Source organism: Moschus berezovskii, chromosome 9 (assembly GCF_049115385.1).
Source record: "Moschus berezovskii isolate FMDL1 chromosome 9, NW_MosBer_1.0, whole genome shotgun sequence".
NCBI lineage: Eukaryota > Metazoa > Chordata > Mammalia > Artiodactyla > Moschidae > Moschus > Moschus berezovskii.
The window spans coordinates 56,448,997-56,473,424 of NC_142468.1; the positions used below are offsets into that span (position 1 = coordinate 56,448,997).

Consider the following 24,428-nt stretch of genomic DNA (forward strand, 5'->3'; position numbering starts at 1 on the left):
GTTTGATCCCTGGTCGGGGAACTAGATCCCACACACTGCAACTAAGAGACCCTGCATGCCGCAGCAAAGATCATGAGTGCTGCAACTAAGACACAGCACAGGAAAATAGATAAAAAAGTATTGATCGATTGATTTTAAAACTGTAATTTTGTTGGAGTATAGCAGGTCAACAATGTTATGACAGTTTCAGGTGAACAGTGAGGGACTCAGCCAATCATATACCTGTATCCATTCTCCCCTAAACTCCCCTCCCATCCAGACTGCCACATAACATTGAGCAGTGTCCCATGTGCTATACAGTCAGTCAGTTCAGTCCCTCAGTCGTGTCTGACTCTTTGTGACCCCATGAATCACAGCACACCAGGCCTCCCTGTCCATCACCAACTCCCAGAGTTCACTCAAACTCATGTCCATCGAGTCGATGATGCCATCCAGCTATCTCATTCTCTGTCATCCCCGTCTCCTCCTGCCCCCAATCCCTCCCAGCATCAGAGTCTTTTCCAGTGAGTCAACTCGTCGCATGAGGTGGCCAAAGTATTGGAGTTTCAGCTTTAGCGTAGGCCTTCCAATGAACACCCAGTATTGATCTCCTTTAGAATGGACTAGTTGGATCTCCTTGCAGTCCAAGGGACTCTCAAGAGTCTTCTCCAGCACCACAGTTCAAAAGCATCCATTCTTCAGCGATCAGCTTTCTTCACAGTCCAACTCTCACATCCATACATGACCACGGGAAAAACCATAACCTTGACTAGATGGACCTTGGTTGGCAAAGTAATGTCTCTGCTTTTTAATATGCTATCTAGGTTGGTCATAACTTTCCTTCCAAGGAGTAAGCGTCTTTTAATTTCATGGCTGCAATCAGCATCCACAGTGATTTTGGAGCCCAAAACAATAAAGTCTGACACTGTTCCCACTGTTTCCCCATATATTTCCCATGAAGTGATGGGACCAGATGCCATGATCTTCGTTTTCTGAATGTTGAGCTTCAAGCCAACCTTTTCACTCTCCTCTTTCACTTTCATCAAGAGGCTCTTTAGTTCCTCTTCACTTTCTGCCATAAGGGTGGTGTCATCTGCATATCTGAGGTTATTGATATTTCTCCCAGCAATCTTGATTCCAGCTTGTGCTCCTTCCAGCCCAGCGTTCCTCATGATCTAATCTGCATATAAGTTAAATAAGCAGGGTGACAATATACAACCTTGACGTACTCCTTTTCCTATTTGGAACCAGTCTGTTGTTCCGTGTCCAGTTCTGACTGTTGCTTCCTGACCTGCATACAGGCTTCTCAAGATGGTCTGGTATTCCCATCTCTTTCAGAATGTTCCACAGTTTATTGTGATCCACACAGTCAAAGGCTTTGGCATAGTCAATGAAGCAGAAATAGATGTTTTTCTGGAACTCTCTTGTTTTCTCCATGATCCAGCGGATGTTGGCAATTGTTAATTAAATACATATTTAAGAACAATAAAGACAATTGGGAAAGCCTGAGTATAGGCTGGGCACTAAATGATATGAAAGAATTGATTTTATTATGTGGGATAATGGCATTGTACTTATACAAGAAAATATTCATAGGATTTAGAGAGTATAAGGGACTTAGGGAGTAGAGATGAAATGACACAATGTATGAGATTTCCTATAAAATATACACATACAAGTGAAAAATAAACAAAGCAAGGGGTAATACCTTGAGATGGTTGAAATTAGGTCTGATAGGACATGGGGTTCATTACATAATGCTCTCTAATTTTGGTAGATGTTTTAAGAGTTTCATAATACCATGTTTAAAAAAATTCTACCTACAAATAATAACAAAGAAAACAAGTCACAGAATAGTATACTACAATTCATGGGGAAAAGGGAAAATATGTTTATGTTTGTATATCCTGAAAGGATACCCCAGTAACTGGTAAAATGATTGCCTCTGAAGAGAGGAACTAGGTGACTGGGAGACAAGGATGGAAGGAAGGCTATTCAAATAATAAAAAATTATTATTAATTAATTTATTTATTTGGCTGTGATGGGTCCTAGTTGTGGCATGTAGGATCTTTAGTTTTGGTATGTGGGATCTAGTTCCCTGACAGGTATCAAACTCAGGTCCCCTGCATTGGGAGCTCAAAGTAATTTTAGCCACTCGACCACCAGGGAAGTTCCTCAAATAATTTTAAAAGAGATTATCCTAGGTGACACAGTGGTAAAGAATCTGCTTGTTAATGCAGGAGACACAAGAGACACAGATTTGATGCCTGGGTCAGGAAGATTCCCTGGAGGAGGAAATGGCAACCTACTCCAGTATTCTTGCCTGGAAAATTCCTTGAACAGGGGAGCTTGGAGGACTACAGTACATGGTGTTGCAAAGAATTGGACATGACTGAGCACGGTGAAAAAGAGCACAGCATATGCAGATGTTGCAAAAGGAGAGAAATTAGTTTTTATAGACTTGGCCATCATTAGTTTAGTTTTATTCCTCTCAGTGCCCTAGTCGTTTGTTGGTTGTAAATTGGGTATCTGTGGGCCATATTCAGCTGAAGGAGTTAATTTATCTAAATGATGGTAGAGAAATTTATTTAATAAACATATATTCAGTGCCTGCTGCTATGAACACTGGGTCTCAGGAGATAAAAAGATGAGTCAGACACTTGTCATCATCAAATTGATAGTGTTTAACATAATTTCACTAATGCTTTATTTTTTAATTTAAGCATAAAAGCAGGAAGCTCAGAATAACCGTTATTTAATTTTGACTGTCTTTATGGTTAATTAAAAATTCTATTTAGCTGTGCCAAGTGATATGGATAATGAAGAAAGAGATATATCAGTATGATTGAAGCCCAGTGAATGCAGAAAGTTTCTGTGTCGGAAACTTTGTACTCAACTGCTTTCCCTTGTGGCTCAGCTGGTAAAGAATCCGCCTGCAATGTGGGAGACCTGGGTTTGATCCTTGGGTTGGGAAGATCCCCTGGAGAAGGGAAAGGCTATCCACGCCAGTATTCTGGCCCAGAGAATTCCATGAACTCTGTAGTCCATGGGATTGCAAAGAATCGGACATGACTGAGCGCCTTTCACTCACTTACTATAACAATAAGGATTATTAATAAAAGTTAGAATGGCATGGAGAGGAATTAGAGAGGTAAATGATATTAAAGTATTATTTCATCCCACTGATTATTGTAAAGAGCTCTATATTTCCATGATGGCCTTGTGGTTCTGACCCACATATTAATACATTAAAAAATTAAAGTCTTTTAATTTCACAGGAGACCAAAATGATGTTTTTGCATGTATTCTGATATAAAGGAAGATGAAATGTTATCTCTTTGTTTCTATTTTACCTTTGGGTAGAAAAAACTAAGCTAATTAAGTTGATACTTGAGTTTTTTTTTTATAATTTTAGTATTATTCATACTGTACTGGGAAAATACTTAAAGAATAATGTTAAGAGCTGATGCATTGCAAATCATTGGAATGGATATTTCCTTCTCTTTTCAGCTCCCTTCCAACTCACTAACCTAACCCTGCATGTATTTGTGTATAATGCCAGCTTTACAGTCTTTGCAAAGGTGGTTCTAAAGCTGAAAATTCTGAGTATATATAATGCTGAAAATTTGATAAAACTCAATGGAATCACCTTTTGAGGCAAAATGAGAACAATTAAATCTATGATGCTGTGAAAGTGCTGCACTCAGTATGCCAGCAAATTTGGAAAACACAACAGTGGCCACAGGACTGGAAAAGGTCAGTCTTCGTTCCAATCCCAAAGAAAGGCAATGCCAAAGAATGCTCAAACTACCGCACAATTGCACTCATCTCACACGCTAGTAAAGTCATGCTCAAAATTCTCCAAGCCAGGCTTCAGCAATATGTGAACCGTGAACTTCCAGATGTTCAAGCAGGTTTTAGAAAAGGCAGAGGCACCAGAGATCAAATTGCCAACATCCGCTGGATCATGAAGAAAGCAAGAGCGTTCCAGGAAAACATCTATTTCTGCTTTATTGACTATGCCAAAGCCTTTGACTATGTGGATCACAATAAACTGTGGAAAATTCTGAAAGAGATAGGAATCCCAGACCACCTGACCTGCCTCTTGAGAAACCTGTATGCAGGTCAGGAAGCAACAGTTAGAACTGGACATGGAACAATAGACTGGTTCCAAATAGAAAAAGGAGTACGTCAAGGTTGTATATTGTCACCCTGCTTATTTAACTTATATGCAGAGTACATCATGAGGAACGCTGGGCTGGAAGGAGCACAAGCTGGAATCAAGACTGCCGGGAGAAATATCAATAACCTCAGATATGCAGATGACACCACCCTTATGGCAGAAAGTGAAGAGGAACTCAAAAGCCTCTTGATGAAAGTGAAAGAGGAGAGTGAAAAGGTTGGCTTGACGCTCAACATTCAGAAAACGAAGATCATGGCATCTGGTCCCATCACTTCATGGGAAATACATGGGGAAACAGTGGGAACAGTGTCAGACGTTATTGTTTTGGGCTCTAAAATCACTGTGGATGCTGATTGCAGCCATGAAATTAAAAGACGCTTACTCCTTGGAAGGAAAGTTATGACCAACCTAGACAGCATATTAAAAAGCAGAGATGTTACTTTGCCAACAAAGGTCTGTCTAGTCAAGGCTATGGTTTTTCCCGTGGTCATGTATGGATGTGAGAGTTGGACTGTGAAGAAAGCTGATGGCCGAAGAATGGATGCTTTTGAACTGTGGTGCTGGAGAAGACTCTTGAGAGTCCCTTGAACTGCAAGGAGATCCAAACAGTCCATTCTAAAGGAGATCAATCCTGGGTGTTCATTGGAAGGACTGATGCTAAAGCTGAAACTCCAATACTTTGGCCACCTCATGAGACGAGTTGACTCACTGGAAAAGACTCTGATGCTGGGAAAGGTTGGGGGAGGGAGGAGAAGGGGACGACGGAGAATGAGATGACTGGATGGCATCACCGACTCGATGGACATGAGTTTGAGTGAACTCCGGGAGTTGGTGATGGACAGGGAGTTCTGGCGTGTTATGATTCATGGGGTCACAAAGAGTCAGACACGACTGAGCAACTGAACTGTACTGAACTGAACCTGAGGAAGCTTCAGGAGATGGATCTGGTTGGCAGGAAGTAAAAGTATATTCAAAACAGTGAGACAAATGACATATGGGCCAGTTCACTAGAACTCCTGCATTGCAGTTGATCACTGAGATTTAAATGAACATATAATGATGCCAAGCTGAAATCCTAAGGTGTCTGTTTTGACCTGCTCTGGACAACAGAACATTGGGCTGCAAGGACTACAGCTAAGCCTCTGTGCCTAGGATTGGTAGGACAAACCATATTTTTTTGGTGCATTCTAAACCTCAGGAGCTTGTCACTCTGAATGAAAGTGAAAGTCACTCTGAATGAAAGTGAAAGTTGCTCAGTCAGCCAAGTCTGACTCTTTGCATCTCCGTGGACTCTACAGTCCATGGAATTCTCCAGGCCAGAATACTGGAGTGGGTAACCTCTCCTTTCTCCAGGGGATCTTCCCAAACCAGGGACTGAACCCAGGTCTCCCACATTGCAGGTGGATTCTTTACCAACTGAGCCAAAAGGGAAGCCCAAGTATACTGGAGTGGGTAGCCTATCCCTGAGCCACCACTGAGGCCCCCCAGAAAGGCAAGGACTGTATTTTGTTCAGTTGGATTCTGTGCAGCTGGGAGGGAGAGTGTTTTGCTCAGGAGTCTTGGCACTAATCCAATATATATATGTTAAATTGATTTAAAGAAATAGGTAAGTAACAATTGTGTTGGATATATTTATTTTGTCTTTGATGTAGACCCAAAGCCATCACTTATCTCTGAAGAAACATTAAAGATATCTAATTTCTACCTACATTTACTCTATCACTTTCAATTATGTAATAAAAAACAATTAATGACTTAGCCATGATTTAATCATCTTATTTGTTTAGAACAAGTTTATTCCATTTGAGGTTGATTTAGAATAATAGTCCCTACATGAACATAAATACATTGTTTTAAAATTAAAGTTGGTTTGATGCCTAAACAAAATTTTTCAAAAAAATTTTGTGGCACCTATAAGTAAATATATCTCTAGAGCCAAAGAAGCCATTCTTTTTTAAAAAATTTATTTATTTTTGGCTGCACTGGGTCTTCGTTGATGCACTTGGACTTTCTCTAGATGTGGTGAGCAGGGGATACTCTCTAGTTGCAGTGGGTGGGATTCTCATTGCAGTGGATTCTCTTGTTGCAGAACATGGGTTCTAGGTGTGCTTGGGCTTCAGTAGTTGTGGCACTTGGGCTTAGTTGCTCAGCAGCATGTAGGATCTTCCTAGACCAGGGATCAAACTTGTGCCCCCTGCATTGGCAGCTGGATTCCTAACCACTGGACCACCAGAGAAGTACCAGCCATTATTCAATTAACTATGATCACAGATTAAAAAAAAATTTTTTTTAGTTTAAAAGTCTTTCTACATTACCTTGATGTTAGATAACATTTCATGAAAATAGGTTTATTCATATGGCATTTAAAAAAATCACAAATGATCCAAAAGACTTAAAAGTTAGATATTTAATAGTAAAGGAGTTTTGATAATCCACACTGAAAATATTTTAAAATGTTTTTCGCCACGGTATAATAACCCCAAACAAGTCTTCTCAACTCAGTTATCAAGCAACCAAAAGGGAAACATTTTGTCTCACATAATGCTGATATTAACCATGTGATTTGGATTAAAGATAAATCCAATTTAACATCATAATTACTGGAATTCTTCTAGACAGCATGTTCTTCAGAGATACTTAAAGAGCTTTCAGTGGTGTGTTTTATATATCAAAGGAAAAAAAAAAACAAAACCTCAAGCATCTCCTGTGTTGGGTACAATAATAACAATTGTTTCCTGAATCCATGTGAATGATTTCCTTTTCTTAAAAAAGACATTTAAATTTGCATCCTCCACTCCACACTGAATGCCAGGAATAAGGTGAGGCTCTATCCATGGAGATAGCTACAAAAGCTAAAATATACTAATTCTGCATACTGTCAAAAATCTGCCCTTCAAATAAAATGAAAGTAACTTATCAATTATATGCTGTACTGAAACTCAGATAATATTCTCTCTATAATTATTAGGTAGTAATCTCTCTTAGATCTTAAAATTAGAGAGCAGATGGAGAGATTTCTATAAACCTAAAAATGTCAAATGATAATAAATAGAAGCTCAAGCATCCCATTTCCATCTCTGGTTCTGAGTAACAGGCAATTTTCAGAAAACATGGTTCCCCTGTCCACCCTGTTCCTTGGAGTGGGTAAGGCAATTTTGAAAATATCATGAACTGTTGGTATATGGTATTGAGGAAGTCCCAGAAAATATAGCACAAAATATGAACAAAAGTATTAATAAAAGTAGAACAAAATATTTGGTGGAATTTCTTTTTGCTTTTCAACATGGACACAATTGGCTTTGCTCAGGTATATGTGCAGATAGGAAGTTAAGAGGTTATGGCTAACAGGGCAAGGGGGGAATAGATCAATTTCTTAGAATTTCTGTAGCACCAAGCAAAACTGGTTTGGTCTTTATAGCTCTCAGTTCAGTTCAGTCAGTCATGTCTGACTCTTTGTGACCCTTTGGACTGCAGCACTCCAGGTTTCCCTGTCCATCACCAGTTCCTGGAGCTTACTCAAATTCATGTCCATCGAGTTGGTGATGACATCCTACAATCTCATCCTCTGTCGTCCCCTTCTCCTCCTGCCTTCAATCTTTGCCAGCATCAGGGTCTTTTCCAATGAGTCAGCTCTTTCTTTGAAAGTTTTTTTCAGGTAGCCAAAGAATTGGAGCTTCAGCTTTGGCGACAGTCCTTCCAATGAATATTCAGAGTTGATTTCCTTTATGATGGGCTAGTTTGATCTCCTTGCTGTCGAAAGGATTCTCAAGAGTCTTCACCAACATCATAGTTCAAAAGCATCAATTCTTCGGTGTTCAGCTTTCTTTATGGTCCAACTCTCACATCCATACATGACCACAGGAAAAACCATAGCTTTGACTATATGGACCTTTGTCGGCAAAGTAACGTCTCTGCTTTTTAATATGCTGTCTAGCTAGTGAAAAAAATAAATTTTATTTCCAGATATATTTGTAATTGACTCAGAAGCTATCTCTTTGATTTAGTTCCCCCAATATCATACTTTTTAGTCACACAAAATGTGCATTTTTTTCGGTTTCTAATGATCTGCTTGGCAGGAACTGGGACAATATGGTGGTGGTTTAGTTGCTAAGTCGTGTCTGACTCTTGCGACCCCATGGACTGTAGCCCGCCAGGCTTCTCTGTCCATAGGATTCTCCAGGCAAGAATGCTGGAATGGGTTGCCATTTCCTTCTCCAAGGGACAATATGAAGACTTGGTAAACTGCTTAATGGAATGAGTTTTATCACAAGCTCTAGACACTCTAAGATAAACTGTCTCTATGTTTTCCTCTGCTGGATGGAGACAGAGTTCAAGAATGTGAATCTGTTAGCTCAGGTTTTTTGCTGGTCTACAATGAATTATGATCACTGTAACTAGTAAAGAGAAGGACTAATAATAGCTGACTCTATAGAAATAGTTTAGAAATAACTATCTTTTAAGGACATGGAACAACAGACTAGTTCCAAATCAGAAAAGGAATACGTCAAGACTGTATATTGTCACCCTGCTTACTTAACTTCTATGCAGAGTATATCATGAGAAACGCTGGACTGGCTGAAGCACATGCTGGAATCAAGATTGCTGGGAGAAATATCAATAACCTCAGATATGCAGATGACACCACCCTTATGGCAGAAAGGGAAGAAGAACTAAAGAGCCTCTTGATAAAAGTGAAAAAGTTGACTTAAAGCTCAACATTCAGAAAACTAAGATCATGGCATCCGGTCCCATCACTTCATGGCAAATGGATGGGGAAACAGTGGAAACAGTGGCTGACTTTATTTTTAGGGGCTCCAAAATCACTGCAGATGATGATTGCAGCCTTGAAATTAAAAGATGCTGACTCCTTGGAAGGAAAATTATGACCAACCTAGATAGCATATTAAAAAGCAGAGACATTACTTTGTCAACAAAGGTCCATCTAGTCAAGGCTATGGTTTTTCCAGTGGTCATGTATGGATGTGAGAGTTGGACTATAAAGAAATCTGAGCACTGAAGAAGTGATGCTTTTGAAGTGTGGTGTTGGAGAAGACTTTTGAGAGTCCCTTGGACTGCAAGGAGATCCAACCGGTCCATCCTAAAGGAAATCAGTCTTGGGTGTTCATTTGGAGGACTGATGTTGAAGCTGAAACTCCAATATTTTGGCCACCTGATGCAAAGAGCTGACTCATTTGAAAAGACCCTGATGTTGGGAAAGATTGAAGGCAGGAGGAGAAGGGGATGACAGAGGATGAGATGGTTAGATGGCATCACTGACTCAATGGACACGAGTTTGAGTATACTCTGGGAGTTGGTGATGGACAGGGAGGCCTGGCGTGCTGTGATTCATGGGGTCGCAAAGAATCAGACATGACTGAGAGACTGAACTGAACTGAACTGAAGTTCTACAGAGGTGTCTCAATTTCAGAGCAGTTATTGTAGGTTACTGGTAAAATCTATTTTACTTTTATTTGGAAAATTGTTGAAAAATAAACTATTAGCCATTAGAATGGTTAGAGTTGGTTTTTCTAAGTGAAGTGAAGTCGCTCAGTCGTGTCCGACTCTTTGCGACCCCATAGACTGTAGCCTACCAGGCTCCTCTGTCCATGGGATTTTCCAGGCAATAGTACTAGAGTGGATTGCCATTTACTTCTCCAGGGGAGATTCCCAACCCAGGGCTCGAACCTGGGTCTCCCGCATTGTAGACAGATGCTTTACTGCCTGAGCCACCAGAAACAGTAAATAGCTTTGAGGTTATTAAGAGAGGTTAGAGAAACTGAGACATCATAAAAATAGGTGAAGTGTTCAAAGTCAGTTTGTTAGAAGCCCAGACTAAAGCAAAGAATTCTAGGACTGATGTTTTCATTGGGGGAAAGGGTCTAATAGATCTGAGAGCCACAAAATAGGCTAATTGAACACACAATGCATATTCAGACATCTGCACCTCACTCCTCTGAATGTCTCAGACTTAGCTGCTATTTTGAAATGAGTGAAATTACTGGACTAAACCAATGCTATATATAACTCTACAAGATATTGGTATTCCAGGATTGCACTGATAGTCTAGCAGGAGAGATGACTCTTCAAATATCTCAGGAACTAGTCAAGTAGACAGTGAACAAATACGCTATGTTCATGGAACAAGTATTTATTGTGTATCTATTAAGTGTCAGGTGCTTTTAGGTACAGAGTTACAAGAAAGAACTTTGCTATTACTTTCTAAAATTCAACAGCTTCTCACTGGCAGGCAGAGGGAGAACACGGGATATTTTCAGAATGGTGAATTAAATAATGGAAAATCTTTAAATCCAAGTTGGGGAAAAATCTAATTTTGAGATGTTAGACAAGAAGTCATTGGGACCCATGAACTAACGACTAAGCAGAAGGGGAAAATGGCTTTAGTTGTCAGTTTTTCTTTTTGTCTTGAAGAGCCTCTTACACAAACCTGTCATTTGAGCTATAAAAATATGGTCAGTAAACCAAGGCACAATTTATAGTCAGTAAACCAAGGGACAATTTAGGTGGCATTAATTTAATGACCTTATTACCAATCTCTTACAAAAATCAATAAACATTTACTTTTTTAACCATCCCCTGAGGTGGCTTCTTGCCACCACCAGTTATTGTTAGACTGGGGAATGTTAAAAAAAGTGTGGTGAATAGAACCATTTTTTCCTGTGTAATTAGAAACTGTGCAGTGCAACTTTGAGAACTTTCTCAAGTAGCCAGTTCATTGGTTCTCTAATTGTGCTTTTTGATTTATAAAGTTTATTCTCTGAAATAAGTTACAAAGCTGTTCTCTGTTATAAACATCTGTGGTCATAGCAGTCAAGTCCATCAGCCCTGACAAGAACATGCTTTATTTTACTTATAGAGTATCCAGCCTTATCCAATGTCTCAACAGATTTCATCAAGACAGATCAATTTACATAATCTCCAATTCATAAGGGCAAAAGTTTCATGCTCTGAGAAACAATAAAAAGTTGCAGTAGTTGCAGTTAGGAGTAACTAAAGAGATTTGTTACCTGTTTCTTGGGAAAAGGAGTTAATCCTGGTTATTTTATATTTGGATGGAGAAAAATGCAAGGTCTTTTCTTATTAAAAACATTTTATTTGTAATCACAAAAGTTATGTGTGTGTCCCGTGGAGAAGGAAATGGCAACCCACTCTAGTACTCTTGCCTGGAGAATCCCATGGACCGAGGATCCTGGTAGGCTACAGTGGGGTCGCAAAGAGTCGGACACGACCGAGCGACTTCACTTTCACTTTCATGTGTCCCTTACAGAAAAATCACAAACTAGAACTAAGCAGACAAAGAAAAATCACCCACAACTCCAATTACCGAGCCCTAGTTAACCTCTTGGTTTCTGCGTCCAGTCTTTTCTACCTCTCCACATACCAATTTTTAAAAATGACACCATATAGTACATAGTGTTTGTGATGTCGCCTGACCTCCAAAACTTCTCATTGTTTCAGGTCATCCTACAACATTTCCTAATGGCTGTGTAACTGCAAAGGTGTATCATTGACTTTAAGGGCACAGCAGGCAGGAGAAAAATTTCTTCTGCGGAATTTAATAATTACGCCCCCTCATCCCTAAAAGCCGTTCTCTAAATCGCTAAATGACCTCTGACCAGGTGGGTTTTGGTGTCTGCATGTGCGACACTTACAGAGAGGGACAATCCTGCTTGGGGTTCCCACCGACAGCATCGCAATAGGACCCCAGAGCCCACCAGGTTCCATGCGTCGGAACCTCACGTCGCTTCCCCTCCGCGGCGGGCCAGCGGTTTGGGGAAGCGCTCTGCGGACCCAGGGGCCCCATTCCCCAGGACGGTGCATCCCCCGCCTCTTTACACAGCAGACCCGAGCTCTGCGACAGTTCGGCCGGCGCCCCGCTTTGCCCCGGAAACCTCCCAGCACCGGACAGCTGGCTAGAGACCCAAGAGATGCCCGATGGAGCCCACGCCTGCCCAACCTCGGTCCCGCGCAGCGCGGCGGCCGAACCCGAGCCGCGCGGGGCCGCGCCGTCCCCGAGTGATGACGCGCTTCCTGCCCTCCCGGCGCTCCCGGGCCGTGCGCTCGCGCTCGCCCTCGGCTCTTGTTCCGCGCCTGGAGCCAGCGGCGGCGGCAGCGGCTGGGGCGGCTGCGGGAGCGGAGCGGTCGCTGGGCGCGCTGGGGGACGCCGGCTGCACTCCGAGGCAGGCGCTCTGCAATGAGACAGTAAATGCATCCCCCGGTAAGGCGCACGGCTCACTCGGGTTTTCCTCTTCCTCCAGCTGCACGCACGTTGCATGAATTTCTCGTGTCTTTTCCCTCCCCTTTACAGAAGGAAAATGTGGGTGGTTTTCCCCTTCCTTTTGCATCTCGTGAGTGATGCCAATGCAGAATAAAACTCGCAAAGCTTCCAGATTTGATGTTCTAGGGAGCTTTTTGCAGGAAAATAAAAATAAAATGAAATTAATGCACCTGTCTATTGCACATGTATGTTTCACTGCACTGGACCCGAGCGCGGCGGTTTGCAAACAGTCTCACAGCCGGCTCCCGAGAGCGGATTCCTAGCCGTGGGCAGCTGGTCCCCTGCGGGGCTCCCCCTGGGTTTCCGGTAACTGGGCTTTGAAAAGCGGGCCCGCCTGCCTGGAGTGTCCCCTCGGCCCCGGCCGGGCCCCCGCGCCGGGAGAGTTGGCGCGGGCGGAGCGGCTTCGTTCCAGCACTGGTCGCCCCGACTCCAGCGCCACTTTGCAAACAAGTCTCCGGCCGGGCTCCGGGCGAAGACAGCCGGCCGGTGAGGAGCTCCTTTCCCAGTCCCGGTCTCTCAGACCTGCCGATTCTACGATTCTGTTTTACTTGGCAATCTCGCCACCAGCAAACTGCTGGAAGCTGGGGGATCAAGAGCGAGGGGAGGATTGGGATTCAGTGCCGCCGCTGGCCTCGCGCTGGACCCGAGGCGCCCTCTCCTTCCTTGGCTCCAGGAGCTGAAATTTCGCCCCCGTCGGGAGCCGGAGGTCCCGGACACCGGCATTTCGGGATTCCCCAAGGGGACCGAGGAGCGACGTTCGAGGGCGCCATATTTTCAGTGGGTCTTGGCTACCGAGGGGAGTGGGCGAACAGCTGGTGGGCCGGGGGGAGAGCGCGGCGCCCCGGCAGGAGAGGCTGGAGCGGTTTTCCCCTGGAAAGTTTGCGCGCCCAGGCCGGCACGGAGGCGGCTCCACAGGGCGCGCACCGCGCCTGTCCCCGCAAGGGCGCGCGGGCTGCAGCGCATCGCCAGGCCGGCCCGCCGGGGTGAGGGCCGGGAGCCGCCGTCAGAGACTGCGCGCTCTGCTCGCCTCGGTCCACGGTCCCGCCGAGACGCGGCGGTCCGGCTCCGAGGCGCAAGGAACACGCCCCTCTCCTGCGGCCGCGGCCGCCGGGACGCTCCGCTGGAGCCGTGCGCTTGACCGCTTTCCCCGGCCGGGCGCCGGTGCGGACCGTCTTGCCGGCGCCAGGACCCTCCTGGGTGCCCATCAGAGCGCGGGAGCTCACTCCCCGCGTAGAGGAGGAGCCCCGGTTGTCGTCCGTGGTTTGCGGTGACCCCGTGGCGGAAGACCAGCCCGAGCCTCCTCTCGCCTCTCTGGCTGCGGCCGCGACAGCAGCAGCGCCCGCGGCTGCGTGCTCGGCTTTCGCCGCGGTGCCAGCTGGTGGAGGCGAGGTCAGGGGGACATTTCCAGAAGTTGGGGTTTCAGGTGGATGCGTGGGGAAACTTGGATTTTTGCTGCCCGTGAAGGACCCAGGTGACTTGGGGAAAGGAGATTGATTCAGAATGCCTGTCTCGTGGTGAAAACTAACCTCTGGCTATTTCTAGAAGATGAGAGAGGGGAATGAGCGGAAGTGTTGGTGTTGTCCGAGACGCATTTAAAGACGCGAGAGTAGGGGGGAGGTGTTCTGGAGAACTGGAACCCCAGATATAATAAATTACAAGCAGCTTGGTGCTCTAAATGCCACTGAACTTTGGCTTCTGATAGAACCCGGGGTGCTGAGTGGTGACATTCGTCAGGTTGAGCGCTATTCTCCTTTCTTCAGACGTTGGAGTTGGCGACTTCTCGGGAGCGGGGCGGTGGGGAAATCTTTACTTTTGAGATAGATTGTGATCTCTGCTTTGTGAAGGGGCAGGGGAAGGGCGAGTTGGCTGACCTACAGTTCGCTGGCAGGAACGTGCCAGCCTTTCTCCTTGGCGAGAGAAATGATGCCATAGTATTGAGGTCATGTCAGCACTTTGGGGCTTCATCATTGGAAAGGCTTCAAGGGATCACTGAGAGCATGTGGGGGAGGGGGGAGACTTTCATCTCAGAGATGTGCCCTGTGATGTCAGGATTTAGGCTGCTCTTACGTCTGTCCGCTTCAATAAAAACTTATCCAGTGAGAATGGCAGGCATTGAATTTCCAACATTTTATCTTCCTTGTTGGCTGATTTGGGGTATCTATGCAAAAACCCGGGAGTGGCCGTGGATGTGACAAGACACGTGGCCTTGAGAGAGGAGAGATACCTGCAGAAATGCTAATTTTGTTTTCACTGAGCCCTAGAACTGTGGAGAACAACCTGAGCCTAAGATACATTTTTCTAGAATTAGCATAATTAATTTAGGAGAGAATCAAATTAGTTGCTGAAAGCCTCCATCCCTTTTGTAAACTTCCCAGTCTTAGAAATGGTACCTTGAATCAGAAAACACAGGGCTCCTCAGATTGGGGAAGTCCTTGAATTCTCTCTGCCTTTGTGCCCACTCAGGCCATCAAGGAGTACTGAAGAATTATTAGAGTTTCTGTTTTTGGCATTGATGTGCTTTTACCTCCAAAGGGAAAGTGCACTTTTAGAACTTGGCCCTGTTCATTGAGTTATTGGGGATATTCTTTATAGGCATAGGTTTATTTATATGGGTTTTGAATTCACCTACTGTTAAATCTACTTGTTTGGGGATTTTCAAACAGTATTCCCTAAAGTATTTTTAAGCAAAGTCAGGTTTTAGAAAGAGGTGTGTGTTTGTTATTTGCGTTAGTCCAGTTTCTTTTATAGCTCAAATTATACTGATTCCCCCATTCCTCCTCCTCCTGTTACCAGCAGATCATTTGTTTCCAAGAGCAATTAAGGATGGTTATAGGTGGTGAACAATTTAAATTTTTACCAGCTGCTCAGAAAAAAAAAAACAAACACATCTAAAGATGTATTTATTCATCTTAGTATTGTGGTTTATAACTATATATATGTCATATTTTTGTGCATGTGCTAAACAGTACATAATAAAAATCTAAAAGAAGTATTCTCAATAAAGCTAAAATTAAAAATTAAAAAAAGTTTTATTTTAAACCCTTGTATCTTCATTCCTAACTTTACTACCTCAATATTTGTTTTTTTAATGCCTCTCTTAACAAAGTGTTACAAATTGTGCTTTGTTGCCTCTTGCCGGATTCTTATTATAACTTCTTGGCTTGATCAAAGTTCCTGCAGTTTTCTCCTGTTAAGATTTTATAACTTCAAGAGGTTAGAAATGCCTATTCATTTTGGAGAATTGCCTGTCAAGTTACTGTGTGGTGTGTGTGTTGTGGTGTGTGTGTGGCATGCCCAGACTCTTCGGACAGTGTCTAAAACTTGTGATCTCTGACATTACTACTCCAGAACTTTTGAGTCATAATGTTTTCTTGGAGGTTTGAGGTGGTGAATTAGCCAATACAGGAAATACTAAAAAAGAGTTAAGTAATTCAAAGTTATTTTTACGGGTTAAAAAAAAATTAGAGACAAGAAGGAAAACTTAATAAGCAGGACCAGAATTACAGCTTAACATATACCCAACTGGTGCCTTTTTAATTACAGTACTTTCCCCCAGAACTTTTTAATCCTATTACTCTTATATTTAATAAGGAGACTAGTTAAAATATAAGCCAAACAGAACTATTACAAATAATGGGGATAAATGCTGGGCATAACCAGATGTTTTGCCTAAAGTTAAAAGAGTTAAGGAATCTGAACTCTATCAAACTCCCCCTGTAGGCTGTCCTCAATCCCCTTCCTCAATAAGCAGGAAATTTTCAAAGACAAAATAATCTTGGATGGCAGTGGAGACAAAACAAGAAAAGAACAAAATGTTTAAGGTAGACTTCACCTGTCTGTTGACCAAACCTGTGGCTTAGTGGCAGGTGTCACTTGGTTTTGAGAGCCTTTGTTTATGTACCACCCAGAGCTATGAATCAGGATGGCTTTTTTGCCACCCTTTCACAGTGGATTGTTAGAGTCAGTGCTAGGACAATGTGTTGTTTCTCCGTTAACCAACAATTCAATTTCATCCAAAGTGATGTTGTCCTGAATATGTAGAACAGGAAGTGAATATTTGTATTTCCCTTTTACTCTTTTAGCTGCACTCCTAACAAACAAAATTTTCTAAGTCTGCTATTCACCTATTCAGTGATTGTTTTTGAGGGTTTATTGGGTACTTAGACATCTCCTGGCCTTATCCCACACACCCAGTTCCTAGAGCATGATCTTTTATACTTTATGCATCTTGTAGATTGAGGGGTGGGGGAGGGCAATAGTGTGAGATTAAACAGTACTTGAAGGACAACATGATCAAAGATATGCAAAGGATGTGAACAGGCAATTCTCAAGATAAGGGGTACAAATAGTCATAAACATGTGAAAAGATTCTCATAACACATCATGGTCAGGGAGATGCAAATTAAAAAGCCAAGAACTGTTAGTTTTCTGTTCATCCAATTAGTGCCTGTTTTAAAGGTTGGTAACATCCTCTGTTAGGTGGGTTGGGGGCAACCCTCAGACTCTCGGTGGGAGTATGAATGGGTGCAACCTTGTGGGAAAGCAGACAGTTTCAGTGGAAATTTGGAATGTGTATATTCGTGTATGCAGTTGCATATTTGGAATCCTTTCTTACAAAAGTAGAAACAGCATGTAGGGAACTGTGTGTGAGAATGTTTGTTGCCAGATTACTACAGTAAACGAGCTAGAAGCAGTATGAGTTTCCATCAGTAGGATGAATATATATATATGGGCCCTCTCATCCATATATAGAGAGATTATTTTGTGAAGGATGTCTATGATATATTACATGTAAATAAAATCAAGTTGCCAAGTATCATATGTGGTATGATACTATTTCTGATTTAAAAAAGAAGCCCTATGTGTATAACCTTGAAGAAAGATAATGGAAGGCCACATAAAACCTAATATTGTTTAAAATTAGCTGTGGGGCAGAGGAGCGATTAACTTGCTCTCTATACACCTTGAATGGTTTACTTGCCTAAACATGTAGGCTTTTTTAATATGAAAACATTTTAAAGTATTATTTGGTTAATGAATAGGATATTTGTCTGGAACCATTTAAAAACAAAAACTGGGCAATATTCTGTTTTTGTTTTTTTTTCCTGATCCATTCTGCAGTGATCTCTCGTCTCTTTGGAAACTTTCAATTATCTTCTAAAATTCTGAGATTTCCCAACTTTAAGTGAAATCCTTCAGTGTAAGCCTTGGCTTCCAGAAGAGCTATTTACCTTTGTCTCCCAGGAGGGTGACGATAAGAGTTTGTGAAAACCTTTTCCTTGACTTTCTTTGATCCCATTCTGAAGGTAGAGGGGAGGTCTTCTGGCCAACTGGAGAGTCTTCCAGGAGACAGGCAGCATGTCCTCAAACTTGGTTTTCCTGAGCCTGAGAGAGAGAGAGAGAGAGAGAGAGACATGAGTGTGTTAGTTGCTTAGTCATGTAGGACTCTTTGCAGTCCCATGGATTGTAGCCCGCCAGGCTCCTCTGTCTGTGGAATTCTTCAGACAAGAATGCTGGAATGAGTAGCCACTCTCTTCTCCAAGGCATCTTCCCAATCCAGGGATTGAACCCAGATCTCCTGCATTGAAGGCAGATTCTTTACCATCTGAGCCATCAGGGAAGCTCAGAGAGTTGCTGCTAAATGATTCTAATGGCATTTGAATCCCGGTCTCCATCCACACTATCTTTAGTTTAGCTGATTGCTCTACCAGTGTACCATTTTCAATTCTGCCTCTAGATGTGATTTTCGAAACTTGATAGTATTTGAGTTCTTGGCAGTCACTACCAAAAAAAATGAAACTTTCAAAAGCAGTGGAACCTCCATTCACATTTTAAAAAGTACATATCACATGACCCTGAATGCTGGTGGGACACTCAGACTCTCAGCCGCTTGGAAGCCAGGGCTGAGGTGCAAATTTGAAAACTGTGCTTTAGATTCAGTGGTTTCCAGGTGTGAATGCCTCAGAATCCCCTGGACAGTAAAAGTGTTAGTTGCTCAGTCATGTCTGACTCTTTAAGACCCCATGGACGATAGCCCATCAGGCTTCCCCATCTGTGGGAAGGATATATCTAGGCAAGGATACTGGAGTGGGTAGCCATTCCCTTCTCCAGGAGATCTTTCCAAACCAGGGATTGAATCCAGGTCTCCTGCATTGCAGGCAGGAGATGATGATTCTTCACTATCAGAATCACCTGGAGGACTTGTTAAAACCCACTTTGTTGAGCCATAGTTTTAGATTCTGTAAGTCTTGGGTGGGCCCTGATAATTTGCATTTTTGACAAGTTCACAGATGACACTGATCTTCCTGGTCCTGGACCATACTTTGCAAACCACTGGTGTAGGGGAACAGCTTCCTGTGTTTTGCAGCTCTTGTGTTCTTGTCCAGCCAGTGCTCAGCCCTTTCGTGGATGAAAGTTACAATACCAGTCGAGGCAAATTAACTCAGTTTTATCAGTTTCACCGAGCTGAGAAGAAGAATTATTTGAGTTACTTTACTGAACTGTTGTCTGTATCCGTTGTAGGTGTTTGGGGATGTAATGATGTTTCATACATGGATGTGTGGTTAATCAACAGTGAAAGTCAAAGTTCGGGTTTATTTTAAATATTCTGTAATGGATTCTCATGGGAAACCAGAGAAGCCTATTAGTCTCTGGTTCCTGTTTTTTGTTTTTCATCATATACCTCTGGAGGATGGACCTCTTCTGTAGGGTTCTCCACCCTGGCCACGTGTTGGGGTCACTTGGGGATGTCGATTTAGTTGGTCTGGATGGGGCCTGAACATTGGTGGGTAAGTTCTCCAGGTAATTCTAATATGTAGCTGGGGTGGGAGCCTGCATCTACAGTCCTCAGGGTCACTTTGCCTCATTCTTTGAAGAAGGTGTTCATCTGGACCACAGTCCCTTCTCTGATCAACATTTTTGGTAACTTGGGCATCTATATAGATTGTCCACCCAACTCAGTCCTTTGACCAAGTCTCTTTTAGTTATCCTTTCTTCTGTCTACTTCAGCCGTCCCTCCCACAGTTATTCTTAGACTGCTGGTTCTCAGCAGTTTTGCCACCCAGAGGCTATTTGGCAATGTCTAGAGACATTTCAGGGCTTCCTGGGTAGCTCAGTGATGAAAAATCTGCCTGCCAATGCGGGAGATGCAGGAGACTTCGGTTCAGTCCCTGGGTCAGGAAGATTCCCTGGAGGAGGAAATGGCAACCCACTCCAGTATTCTTGCTGGGAAAATCCCATGGACAAAGAAGCTTGGTGGGCTACAGTCCATAGGGTCTCAAAGAGTTGGACATGACTGAGCGAGTGAGCACACAGGCATGCAGAGACATTTTTGTCTGTCACAACTTGAGGGGACACAGAAGTGCTGCGGGTATTCAGTGAGTGGAGGCCTGGGATATTGCCAAACACTGTATAATGCACTCCCCCACTACCCGCGCCCACCCCCCTCCACCACCATACATAGAGAATTACGTGGTCTAAAATGTAAGCAGTGACATGATAGAGAAACCTTGCCCTGGTGTCCTAGGGAAGTTGTTTGTTTTTTTTTAAACCCTGATTTATAGGAGAAATACATCTTATGTGATGACCCAATGCAAATATACATACAACTGAACCAAGTTTCACGAAACAGTGTTTACCTTTACTAGGTGTAATGTAGTCACATACTTTTTATTTTGTCTCATTGAAAAAAAATCGCTAAATTGGTTTTATTACCCACTAAACTTGCAATCACAAGTGTAGACCTTATCATTACCAATAACTGTACCTCCATCAAAATCTTGAAAAGCATTCCCATCTGATCTTCACCTTTTCTCTTTGGCCTTAGTCCTCTTATTACCCAAGTGCACCGGCCTGCACCCTCCAAGGGACTCTGACCTGGTGACCCTGCACTTCTTCATCCTCTATCACCCTTATTACCTCTTCCCACTATGCCCCACCCTCAACCCCCACCCCAAGGTGCTTGCCTACACCCCCCAACTTCTTTGACTATTTCTCCCTTCATCTTACTTTCCTAGGAAAACCCCATCCTCTGTCCACCCTGCTCCTGCCTCAAGCTGATGAACCTGGCTGGAGAAAACCAGCCATCCGCATCGTCTCACTTTTTATTTATGACCATAAACCTCCAGACGGCCTCTTGGCACTGCGGAGCCCACTATGTTTCTGTCCCCACCTCACTGGCAGCTGATGACTTGGCTTATTTCACTGAGAAAAAGGAGGCAGTTGGGAAGCAGTTTCATCATTTCCTCATGCTAAATCTGCCAGCCTACCTGCACTGTAACCACACAGCGCTGGAGCCTGCTCCCTGTCGGCATGCAAGGCTCTCACGCATGAATCTTCTTTCCCTTCTGCACCATCAGCTTTCTCCCTCTGATGGATCATCTCCATGAGAAACATACTGGAGTCTCTCTCATCTTGAGGGGAAAAGTACCACCAACAGAACTCTCTTAGACCAATATCCCAGTTGACGGCTCTCCCAGTTCCTCTATTCTCCCTTGGAGACAGTATCTTCCAAAAGAATTGTCATACATTCTGTTCCATTTCCCTCTCTCATTCTGTCTTGAACCCACCCACTTTGGCTTCTGTCCCATCCTTCACCGAAAGCACACTTCTTCAGGTACCAGTGGTACCTAGTGACCGGCGCTTAGTTGGCATTGTCTGCGGCCTCGGCAGCCGGTAGCCAGCTCTCTCTGGCTGTCTTCGCTTGGCTTCTGCACCACAGTCCTCCCCTGGTTTTCCTCCTACACTCAGGCTGCTCCAACTCCTGCTCTGCTGCTGGATCTCCTCCTCCTGGCTTCTGAAGGTGGGGGCTGTTCTCTCACACTTCACTTGACTTGGGAGTCTGTTCCAGTATCACCTCCTTAGAGGTCTTCCTAGCTACCCCTGGTCCCTGCTCTCAGCCTCTTCCTTGTTTTCATATCATGTGTCATTCCCTGATAACAGGTATACCTAGGAGATAGTATAGCTTCCATCCCAGACCACTGCAATAAAGTGAATGTCAAAGTGAGTCATACAGAGTTTTTGGTTTCCTAGAGTATATTTATACTATACAGAGTTGGACTGTGAAGAAAGCTGATTGCCGAAGAATTGATGCTTTTGAACTGTGGTGTTGGAGAAGACTCTTGAGAGTCCCTTGGACTGCAAGGAGATCCAACCAGTCCATCCTAAAGGAGATTAGTCCTGGCTGTTCATTGGAAGGACTGATGCTAAAGCTGAAACTCCAATACTTTGGCCCCCTCATACAAAGAGTTGACTCACTGGAAAAGACTCTGATGCTGGGAAGGATTGGGGGCGGGAGGAGAAGGGGACGACAGAGAATGAGATGGCTGGATGGCATCACCGACTCTATGGACATGAGTTTGAGTGAACTCTGGGAGTTGGTGATGGACAGGGAGGCCTGGCGTGCTGTGGTTCATGGGGTCACAAAGAGTCGGACACGACTGAGCGACTGAACTGAACTGATAGTCTATTATAGTATATAGGCTATATGTAGTATATAGTATATTATAGTAAATAGGCTTCCCTGGTGGCTCAGGTGGTAAAGAATCTGCCTGCAGTGTGGGAGACCCGAGTTCGATCCCTGGTTTGGGAGGATCCCATGGAGAAGGAAATGGCAACCCACTCCAGTATTTTTGCCTGGAGAATTCTATGACAGAGGAGCTTGGCTGCAGTCCATGGGTTCGCAAAGAGGCAGACATGACTGAACCACTGACACTTTCACTTTCTTAGTCTATTAAGTGTGCAGTCGCATTGCATCTAAAAAACACCAATGTACATATCTTAATTAAAAATGACTTTATTGCAAAAAAGTGCTAACCATCCTCTGAGTCTTTAGAAAGTCATAAATATTTTTTGCTGGTAGAGGGTCTTGCCTTGATGTTGATGGCTGCTAACCTATTTGGGAGGTGATGGCTGAAGGTTGGGGTGGTTGTGACCACATCTTAAAATAAGACAGCAATGAAGTTTGACACATTGCTTGACTCTTCCTTTCATGAATGATTTCTGTAGCAGGCAGTGCTGTTTGATAACATTTTACCCACAGTAGAACTTCTTTCAGAATTGGAGTCAGTTCTCTTAAACCATGCTGCTGCTTTTTCAACTGAGTTTCTGTCATATTCTGAATCCTTTGTTGTCATTTCAGTAACCTTTACAGCCTATTTACGAGGAGCAGATGCCATCTCAGGAAACCACTTTCTTTGCTCATGCATAAGAAGCAATTCCTCATTCATTCAAGTTTTCTCATGAAATTGAAGCAATTCAGTCCCATCTTCAGGCCCCACTTCAAATTCTAGTTCTCTTGCTGTTTCCACCACATTTGCAGTTACTTCCTCCAATGAAACCTTGAGCCCTCAAAGTCATCCATGAGAGCTGGAATCAGCTTCTTCCAGATTCCTGCAAATGTTGTTATTTTGACCTCTTACCATGAATCATGAATGTTCTTAATGGTATTTAGACTGGTGAATCCTTTCCAGAAGGTTTTCAGTTTGTCTTGCCCAGATTTATCAGAGGAATCACTGTCTATGGCATCTGCAGCCTTATAAAATGCAATTCTTAAAAGAATAAGACTTACTAGTTGAAATGACTCCTTCATCCAGAATGGATGTAAACATGGAAAACATTCATCTCATTGTACATCTCCATCAGAGCTTTTAAATGACCAAGTGCATTGTCAATGAGCAGTAATATTTGAAAAGAAATTTATTATTATTATTATTATTTTTTTGTGGGCAGTAGGTCTCAACAGCAGGCTTAAAACATTGAGTAAGCTGTGTTGTAGACTGGGTGTGCTGTAATCCAGGCTTTGTTGCTGTATTTACAGAGCATGGGTGGAATAGCTTGAGTCTTTTTCTTAAGGGCTCTAGGATTTTTAGAATGGTAACTGAGTTTTGGCTTCAACTCCAAGTCATCCTCTGCATTAGCCCCTAAAAAGAGAATCAACCTGTCCTTTGCAGAGCCAGGCATTGATTTCTCTCTAGCTATGAAAATCTTAGATGACATCTTCTTCCAGTATGACTGTTTTATCTATATTGAAAAATCTGTTGTTTAGTGCAGCCGCCTTCATTAATGATTTTAGCTAGATCTTCTGGATATCTTGTTGCAGGTTTTGCATCAGTACTTGCTGTCTCATTTTGCACGTTTATGTTATGGAGACAGCTTTTTTCCTTGAACCTCACTAACCAATTTCTGCTAGCTTCAAGCTTTTCTCCTATAGCTTCCTCACCTCTCTCAGCCTTCCTGGAATGGAGGAGAGTTAGGGCCTTGCTTTGAATCAGGCTTTGACTAAAAGGAAAGTTGTGGCTGGCTTGATCTTCTATCCAGATGGATAAAACGTTCTCCATGTCAGCAATAAAGCTGTTTCCCTTTCATATCATTTGTCTATTTGCTGAAGTAGTACTTTCAATTTCCTTTAAGAACTTTTCCTTTGCATTCATTCACAGCTTGGCTGTTTGGCTCAAGAGACCTCGCTTTTGGCCTGTCTGGGCTTTTGACACGCCTTCCTTACTCAGCTTAATCATTTCAAGCTTCTGATTTAAAGTGAGAGATGTGACTCTTCCTTTCACTTGAATACTTAGAGGCTTTTGTAGGCTTATTAATTGGCCTAATTTCAGTATTGTGTCTCAGAAAATAGAGAAGCTGGAGGAGAAGTAGAGAGACAGGGAGCTGCTGGTTGGCGTAGCAGCCAGAACACATTTATTAAGTTCGTCGTCTTATTTGGGTGCAGTTCATGGTGCCTACCAAACAGTTATATAATTGTTACATCAAAAATCAATGATCACACATCACCTTAACAAATATAATTATATCAGAAAAGTTTGAAATATTGTGAGAATTACCAAAATGTGATGCAGAGACAGGAAGTGAGCAAGTGTTTTTGGAAAGATGGTCCTGATAGACTTGCTCAACACAAGGTTGCCACAGACATTCAATTTGTAAAAACAGTGGCATCTGCAAAGCTCAGTAAAGCCACGTGC

General features: G+C 43.2%; 1 protein-coding gene across 5 annotated transcripts in view; it reads left to right on the forward strand.

Moving 5' to 3' along the window:
- Positions 1–12,239: 12,239 nt before the first annotated feature.
- TLN2 (talin 2) overlaps positions 12,240–24,428 on the forward strand; it is a 509,872-nt gene continuing 497,683 nt past the window's right edge. For 4 of the 5 annotated variants that reach the window (XM_055435636.2, XM_055435634.2, XM_055435641.2 and 1 more), the window contains exon 1: positions 12,240–12,399. The gene's annotated coding sequence lies outside the window, so the exon portion shown is untranslated. Of the gene's footprint in view, positions 12,400–12,450; positions 12,946–24,428 lie in introns of those variants that run through there. The other variant, XM_055435635.2, reaches the window with a different exon arrangement.